The sequence below is a fragment of the Macadamia integrifolia genome, unplaced genomic scaffold, assembly GCF_013358625.1.
Source record: "Macadamia integrifolia cultivar HAES 741 unplaced genomic scaffold, SCU_Mint_v3 scaffold_30A, whole genome shotgun sequence".
NCBI classification, from domain to species: domain Eukaryota; kingdom Viridiplantae; phylum Streptophyta; class Magnoliopsida; order Proteales; family Proteaceae; genus Macadamia; species Macadamia integrifolia.
In genome coordinates, this window is record NW_024870663.1 from 508,959 (window position 1) to 517,493 (window position 8,535).

The following is an 8,535-nucleotide window of genomic DNA, read 5'->3' on the forward strand; positions in this document are numbered from 1 at the left end:
TAACTCCATCCAAATTTGCACCATCTAAACCAATTTATACATGCATAGAATTTCAATTTGGCCATTCATGTATGCATATTAAAATCAACTCTTTCCAATAAATTTTACCCCCATCTCCTCACAAGATCACCTTGAGGAGCTTTGAGTTCAATACTCTTGATCTCTTTTTCTTCAATTGATATAAAGTTGGAAAGCCCCAAATATGATGTTTATTGTAATGTAAAATGTAGTTTTTTAAAGGTTAGGAGTGTGGACTTTTATAGGCATAATTTGTGTTTCAAAACAGCGCTAAAACGGACATATAACAGCCATTTTTTTTGCTCTGCCGGTAGGAATCTGGTAGCAACCGGTTACTGTTCATCAGTGTTCACAAATTAAAACATTTAAGAAAATAATGCATTTAGATGGTTACTGTTCATCCAGCAGGCATCCGACACAATGGACAGCTTACCGAAAGATATCCGGTAGATACCGGTACATTACGGTAGGTACCAATATCTATCGGGGTCCTCAAAGGCCTGTCAAATTCTTTACAAATAGAACTAAACCGGTAGAAACCAGTTACTACCGGGAGATCCTGGTAGGCCTCTGGTTTTAGGGCTTGTTCAGACAGACTTTGTGAAAACAGTCATATCTTTCTCATCCGAACTCGGATTGAGATGATTCAAGTTACGTTGGATTCAAAACTCAATGATCTACAAGTTGTAGAAGAAATTATCTTCAGATAATGCAATATTAAATGACTAAAATTCCCTTGAATATGGACCTTGATGAAGACACAACAATTGTCATGGCATGTTATAACAACATCTATCCAACCTTATTTGGGTCTTGTTACTTAATCATTTAGCATCACCTAGGGTCACTTTAGGTTAAGATAAAATTAAAGATGCAATATGTAATGCATACTTGCTTGATGTCTTCAATCAAGACTTGATACTTTGAGGTCTGATACATCCTGATACCTTCTTCAAGCCTTTTTTTTTTTTTTTTTGTGAAGTTCTTCAAGTCTTGATACCAACCTGTTAAATCTTCTTATTTGACGACTTCAATCTTCCTACCATTTGCTAATTTGGCTCCTTGGCTTGAAGTCTACAACATGATACTTGAAGGCAAATTGTGAAATACCTTCATATATTTGTCATTGTCCAAATCCACTATAGGGGTGCGGGCATGTCCCTAACATGCAATATGAGTTATGTATTTTCCTTCAACCTTTTATTTATAGCATAATCACCAGCATTCCTAGTATTTCATAAGCTTATGACTTAAAGCAGAGTATCACACTCTGATACCAGTCGTTATCACAGCCCACCTCCGCTCACCTGAAGTTTGGTGACATGGACATGCACACATGTCCACAATCCATTCAGGAGCCATGATGCAATACTTTAAGAGCATAAAATTATGAAATGATTCTATAATCATAAGATAATAATAATAATAGTCAAATATACATAACTGGTGAAGTCTAATAATATTTATCATATTTACCAAAACGTTTTCGTAGCGGAATGTTAATTACATTTATGCCCCTAGGGCTACATCTGATATATAAACAAAATAAAAAGGGAAGATGATACTCTCATCCTCAGCGTGCTCCAAAAGCACAATCATCGCATACACAGCCGTCCTTGTGTATGACCAACTCCTCATCCTAGAGGTCACCACCGTAGAGGGCCGGCTCCTCAGCCACAATCTCTGAATGATTCCGTGAATTCACATCTAAAAAGGAAGTAACAATGGGGGTGAGCTTCCACGAAGCCCAGTGAGGGGTGTACACAAACATCCATAACAAATCATGAAATAAAACAATGTAAATACCCAACCAAACCAATATGAATGCATTTATATGAATGTAATGCCATGATCTGGATTATTAGCAAACAAACCTAATCAACAGATTCTAAGTCCATATGGGTATTAGTGCTACTATAACATAAGTGGTATCCCCAGTCACGAATGTTCATTATCGATCCCCAAAGATGCAAGTTAGTTATGAGTCAGGAGCATACCGGTCCCTACATGGCTACTTGGGTACCCGGTAAGGCCCTATTAATAATCCTCCATAATATACCTCATCACCTAATCTAACATCGCATGATAGTTTGTCACAATGCCAGTACCTCCCACCTCAGTCACCGAAAATCGTGCCCAACCTCAGTCCATTGGATTGTAGGATTAGCCAATACATAAACCCTTATTGGCAAGGGTTATAGCACCGGGGTAGTTACCCCAGCCAAATGCATTCTAATATGTCACACCACGTTACAATCACACTCACACATCCCGTTGGCATATAGTGCAGGAACCAACCTTCAGTTACCCTGTACCCCACACTCACACACCATGGGCGTGTAGTGCCAGAACCAACCTTCGGCCACCTTGCACCCCAATCTCCACAACACACATTCAAACACACACACACATTCACCCGGTGTATGCAATGCCAGAACCCAACCTTCGGCTACCCGACATGCCAATTACACACACACACACACACACTCCACAACTCATGTAATTATGCAACATACACATCCAACACAAGTAACAAGCTTATAATGTGCAATTAGCATGCTTATCCACATATGCGTCATAACATAATCATTTCATAAAATAAAATCACACAAATCGCCTCACCTCGAGTCCTAGGTGATGATGAACAGCCGATGGCCTCGCGCTGCATTGTCTCGTCACCTCTTAGTTCTATTCCTAGGATACATAAAATTTTTAAGAAAATAAATTACCCATAGAGAAATGAGACCCTAGGCACATGTTTTAGTTTCATTTCATTTTCTCGTTTCTTTGAAATCGTTCTCAAAATGGAGTTTTATGACTATAGGGCTGATTTATACATGGGGGTTGTTCACCCACCTCAATTAACTTAGATTATGCATAATCAATGGGTTGGTTAAGGTGGATTTACACAATGCACCCAAATTTCTCCAGTGACTAAGCCAAATTAGGGAATTTCGTTGAGGGTTTATGTGGTGACCACCAATGGCCTATGTGATCACCCCAATCCACTATACATATATTTAATTTCATTTTCTCCAACCCAATTTTGGGTTTGAATGGTGGGATGTAGAGGATTTGGGAAAAATCCACCATTTCTAAGGTTTAGTTACCCAAATTGCGGATTTTAAGTGGGAAAATCATGAAGGAGAGTTCATAGACTCAAATTTATCCATCAATCTTGCTAGGATAAGCCTCCTACACTAAACCCCTCTCCCAATTTGTAGCCTTGATAGGAGGAAAGGTGGGTTTCAGGAAATTTTCCCATTTTTAGGTTTTGTGTTGCCTAAATTGGGGTTTGAAGAGGGGATTTCCTAAAGGAAGGCTCATAGGTTCAAATGGAACCATTGATCTTGCTAAAGCAAGTCCCCAACATCAAATCCCCCTCGCAATTAGTAGTTTTAGAGAGTGGGGAGGTGAGAATCGATTGGGGTTTCTCTTACCTAGCTTAAGAAATAGTGGAAATGGAAGAGAGAGAGAGAGAGAGAGAGAGAGAGAGAGAGAGAGAGAGAGAGAGAGAAAATTCCTAGAAGATAGAGAGAGAGATATGGTTTACCTTAAATGGGTAGAAGCTCCCTCTGCTCCCCTCTTCTTCCTCCTCCCTTGCTCCTCCCCTTCTTCTTCTTCTTCTTCCTCTCTTTTCTCCCGTCTCTTGCTTTTAGTTTGGTAGAAATGAAAAGAATGGATAAGGACTTCTATTTATATGGTCATTTAAGTTAACATGGTCACTTAAGTTAACTAAGGACTATTTGGCAAAATAATGGGTTTCGACCCTTTACCAGTTTAAATTATAATTTGGGATAACGGCCCACCTTGGGGTATCCCAATATATTATTCTATTTCTAATTATGTTGTTCCATCCTTGGGATTGGGTTTCAGTTACCTGATTGCAAGGGGTCGGGTCCTACGGCCAAATAACCTGGTTTTGGCCTGTATACCTCACTGGAGGTTTTCACCGGTGAAAGCCGAATTGGTCCCTTTGTGTGGAAATGGATCCTTAATTTGAGTGGGACCTTCCCAAGGTGTTTTCAAGTGTGTGGGCCCCACCTCTTATATATTTTACTATTAAGGCTTGGGGATTTTTCCGTGAAGTGTGAGGGCTTGACTAACCTTTTCTTCTGCGTCCGGAAGCCCTTCCAATTTTTGAGGTATGAGTAACAAGTGCAAGTGGGGTCATCCTTCCCTTCCCGGAAAAATACGGCTGCTATCTAGCATTCATTGGTACTAGTGTCCTCTGGTGCCTCATCTGTACATTTAAATTAGGAATTTTAGGGCATGGATATAACACTGATGTATATAGGTGTCAAGTCTAAAATACCAAGCTCTTGGAGCTTGCTTCAACCATAAAGAGCCTTCTTCAATCTGTATACCATATCTGGATCATCTCCAATATAAAATCCATCTGGTTGCTCTATGTATACTTCTTCAAAGTTTCCATTGAGAAATGCTGACTTGACATCCATCTGATAAACTTTAAAGCCCTTATACACTGCTAATGATAGAAACATCATAGACTCTAATCGTGCTATCGGTGCAAATGTTTCTTCGAAGTCTATCCTTTCCACCTGAACATACCCTTTGCATATAAGTCTAGCTTTATTCTAACCACATGGCCATCTTTATTTAACTTGTTTCTAAAGACCCATTTGATACCTAAGATGTTCTTATTTGCTGGCCTGGGAGCTAAATCCCATGTGTGGTTCTTCTCTATCTAGTCCAACTCTTTATTCTTTCTTTTAATCAGTGTTCATCCTTACATTTGGCATATGAGAGCAAAGAATACGTTGCAACCTTCTACCTTTGGATCTCCAAGAACTTGATGTGAAGGATGAACTTTCTACCACTTTTCATCTCTCTGTCTACTATCTCTGTCGGTTTGTGTATTAATTTTAAAAGAACCATCATTTGTGTCTAAATTATCTCCAATCTCAGCTATCTCATCATTTGGCATATGAACTTCCACAAATTCATCATTATCAAACTCCTCAAAAGTTTGATCTTTTAGCTCTACTAGTTTAGAGTAGGAAAATTATTCATCAACTTTAACATCTGAACTCTCTACAACCTTCCCAATCTCGTATTAAAGCACTTGCAAGCTTTGGTCTTTTTGGAATATCCTAGGAAAATCCCTTTATTTGCTCTGTCATTGAATTTTTCAAGGTTGTCCTCTTTTTTTTATGAAGCATCTAGACCCAAATACCTTAAGACATTTAACAGTGTCTCTCTTTCCATACCATAGCTTATATGCTGCCTTAGACTCATGCGGCCTCTACAGAAACTTGTTCAAAATGTGCACTGCAGAGTAAACTGCTTCCTTCCAAAATATTCTGACAACATTATTTTCAATTAACATTGTCCTTTTTGTTTCATTCTCTACTCTCTTCTTGAAGATTTTGAACACTCTAATGCGTTGTTTTATCCTTGAGAAACATGACACACGTCATCCTGGTATATTCATCTATAAACAATATGAAGTACCTCTCACCTCCTATTTCCTCTATCCTTATGGATCCACAAAGATTTGTATGGATTATGTCCAAACGCTTACTTGAATGATACTCTTTTGATTTGTCTGTGGATATTGTCAGTTTTCCCTACTGACATGTTGAACACACAATATTGCTTGGAGATTTGATATTGGGTAAGTCTCTGACTGCATTCTTCTTGCTTAGCTCGGATAGCTTCTTAAAATTTATGTGCCCCATTCGCCTATTCCATAACCAGCTTTCATCTTTCTAAGTAATCATGTGTTTATCTTCCACACTCTCTGAAAGAATGTATAAATTTCCAACTAACCTAGAACTATGAGCCATTGTCTTCCTATTCTTGGTCCTCTTTAATTACACAACCTTCCTTAGAAAATACAACATCATTGCCTTGGTCACATATATAACTAACATTGAGAAGGTTATGTTTCAGCCCACTCACATACAATATATTGTTAGAATTGATTTTTTCTTGGTCCAAGTTAATTGTCTCTTTACCTTCAACCTTGGCCCCATCATTGTTCTGAAACCTAACTGAGCCACCTTTAATCTTGTCAAGATTCGAAAATCTTCTCTTATCACCTGTCATGTGAGTAGAACACCCACTATCCAGAATCCAAGGAGATGGTCAACTATTTGCATTGAAAGTTGTTTGAACAATTCATGAATTGTTATTGTCCTTTCTCTTCTACTTAACCAAATCGTTTTTTCAATAATTGTAATGGGTTTTCTTGCCTTCTCTTCATCAAGTATCCACTTATTCTTATATTGCCTTTTTGGTGGAATTTGCTTCCGACTTCTTATCGCTTACATTTTGAGAGGGAGTATGGTCTTGCAGTTTCTTGCCAAATGACCAATCCTTTTACCCCTGTAGCATTCACTATTGACATCTGCAAGAGGTGCAAATCTATACTTGCTTAAAAAATTTGTAGGTTTTTTAATCCTTCTACACTCTACCACATAGTGCCCAAACTTGTTGCAGCCATAGCAATAACCATTGAACCTCTGAATCTGCCATGAGGTCCTATTGTAGCCATTTGATCTCTGATGATTGGCTCTAGTGAAACCATATTTATCGACCTTCCTTTTAGCAAAATTTTCAGGTTTGAACCTTTTTTCTTCTCATTTACAAACATTAATGGATTCTGTACAGTGACTTTCCCAGTCATCTTCATACTTTTTGAAGAACCTACTTTCTCATAGCCAAGACCAAATTTATCATTTGTAGGTCTTTGTCTATTAAGGATCTCACCTATCACATTGTCTTCATTTAATACTTGAAGATCTTCTTTAACCTATTTAGTACCAACCTCCTTGCCCTTGTCATTCATAGTTGTAACCGTTGGAGTTGTAATAGCAACTGTTAGGTAGTCGTTTTTCAAATTTTCAAATTCCACCTTTAACTTTATAACTCTCTTGTAGCTTAAAGCATTCACCATCCTTTGAAGATAGGTTAAGGCTAATATTTTCAGTCATTTTTGTGTTTCTTTAATGGTGAGCTTTAGTTGACTGATTAGCTCTCTTTCTTTTTCAAGCTGCTTCTCTAACCCTTTGCTTTTCTTTCTCTCTGTCTTGAGTTCATTCAAGGTGGAATAGAAGAAAGTCTCCAAATCTTTTTCATTTTCACACTCTTTATCCTCATCAAACTTTTCATCCTCTCCTTGATGCTCATTGCTAGCTATAACTATAAAAAGTGTTTCATAGTTCTCATCATCAGGCTCCTCATCTTCTGATAACTCTTCTGAAGAAGTGTTGTCTCTCACTTGTAATTAGGCTTCGAATTTTATTTTTTAAATTGCCTTTCTTTTTGGGAATGAACTTCTTCTTTTTGAGATTGCTCTTTGATGCTTGAGCATCTTCATCAGTTGACTCAGTTAGCTTGTCTTTCTTTGAGTACCTAGAGGCGAAGTATCCTATGCCACCACAAGTAAAAGATTTCAAGGGAATTTTTCCCTTATATTTCCCTTTGCTACTTTTGAACTTCCTAGCATTTCTTGCTTGATTTTCAACTTCTTCATAGCTTTTAATGTTGTCTCCTTTTCTGTGGGCTTGATCTTCACCATTCTCATCTCATAAGCTGTCAGCATGTTATGCAGTGCATTCATATTCAATTTATTTAGGTCCTTGGACTCTTCTATTACAGATATTTTATGATTATAGATGTCAGGCAAGGATCTAAGGATGTTCTTTACTACCACTACGTCCTTGATTGTCTTTCCATGTCCTCTGACAGAATTAATGATTTCAATCACGTTTCTTATAAAGCTTTCCACGATATCACCATCAAACATCTTTAGACTTTTAAAAAGAGACCTATAATGTTGCAATTTGGCTTCTATGATCTTCTCATCACCTTCTTAGGTAGTTTTTAGCTTGTCCAAATACTCTTTGGCATACTCACATCCTGTAACCTAGAAAATTTAGTGTCAAAAAGTGCATTCAAAAGAGCATTCTTCGCCTTGAAGTCATTCTCGAATTTATTCATTCAACTAAATATATTATTCGTTTTTCACTGACATCCAAACATTATAGCCCATCGACTTCAAATATGTTTCTATATTGATGTGCCAAAAAGAATAATTTGTTTCATCAAACATTGGTCCTTGTTGTTGCTATAACTACTATTGCAATCAGCAAATGCCATCTTTCTTTCTCTCAGTAAATTGACCGAAGCTATTAAACTCTGATTTTTTGGGTAGCCTGGTGGCTCTGATACCACTTGAGTCCCCGGTGCCATTGAGGCGGGATGAATCAGTGGTTCCCATAATTTTCTTGTAGTCTTGAACTAACAACCCAATAATGGAACTTTCACTTTCCAAAATTTAGATTGGTTAGGTCAATCTCGTAATTACCAATCACATAAACAATAGCACGTCCACCTCACACCACAATTTGTTTAGGTCTACCAGACAGTGTCCCGCCACTCTACACAACATGTGCTTATATATTGAAAATAAATGTGAGACAATAACACCAGATATACATGGTTCGGCCAAAGTGTCTACATCTATGTAGGATACTCATCTAGGGTTTC

The 8,535-nt window shown here is 37.8% G+C and overlaps 1 long non-coding RNA gene across 1 annotated transcript; it reads right to left on the reverse strand.

The window, feature by feature from the left end:
- Positions 1-1,454: 1,454 nt before the first annotated feature.
- On the reverse strand, positions 1,455-3,671 carry LOC122071606. Its single transcript, XR_006138220.1, has 3 exons — positions 3,572-3,671; positions 2,641-2,712; positions 1,455-1,725 (listed from the first exon to the last, which is right to left on the reverse strand). It is a non-coding gene; the product is annotated as an uncharacterized LOC122071606 (long non-coding RNA).
- Positions 3,672-8,535: the final 4,864 nt, after the last annotated feature.